Here is a 798-nt window from a genome sequence, read left to right as displayed (position 1 = left end):
CTTGTTAATGTTTTCTGTCACAACTTTATTAGATCCTTTTTGTGCTTCTTCAGAGAGCACCTATTAACTAACCAATCAAAAAAGATAAAGTACTTACTCTATGCCAGGCACTGTGCTAATAAGCACTGGGAATACAAATACAAGCAATCAAAAAAGAAAAAAACACTGTCTTTAAGGAGCTTGCATTCTAGTATGGGAAGACAACAGGCAGAGGAGAGCTGAAAAGCAGCTGGGTGGGATGGTAGTGCTGGGACAGGGGGGAAGGTACCTATGGAGCATAAGGGTAAAGGGCCAGAGACAAGCAGATAGGAGGAATGAAAAATGGCAGACCTAGGCCCCTTCCCAAAATGGAGGCTCTGAGAGGAATTGGCCAGTGAGAGAAGACAGCTTTGTGGGAAATTCCAGATTGTGCACAGGGGTTGAGGGAAGCTGAGGCATGGTAGGAGTATAGACCCGTCCCCAAAATGGAGGCCTGGAGAGGATCTTACCAGATGATTAAGGCATCTTTATTTCAGCTGCAGCCTTCTTTTTCTTACTTTGATTTGTAATGAGAATGGTAGTATCACTGTGATTCAGTCTCTCCTGTTTTGTGGGAATGTACTAGCTGGACAAAAATTTCCCATTTAGCTTAGCAGCAGTTGAATTTGTATGAGTCTAAACCAGATTCTTAACCTCTTCTGCTGCTTTGCTGCTATAACCAAATGTTTCAGCCTCCAGAGCTAATGGATACTTTTTTTTCTTTGTTTCAAGAGTTGTCACATCCAAAGGATTAGTCCCCAATTTCTTTATCATAGAATT

The sequence above is a fragment of the Trichosurus vulpecula genome, chromosome 2 (assembly GCF_011100635.1).
Source record: "Trichosurus vulpecula isolate mTriVul1 chromosome 2, mTriVul1.pri, whole genome shotgun sequence".
NCBI lineage: Eukaryota > Metazoa > Chordata > Mammalia > Diprotodontia > Phalangeridae > Trichosurus > Trichosurus vulpecula.
This window is presented reverse-complemented; position numbering follows the sequence as displayed.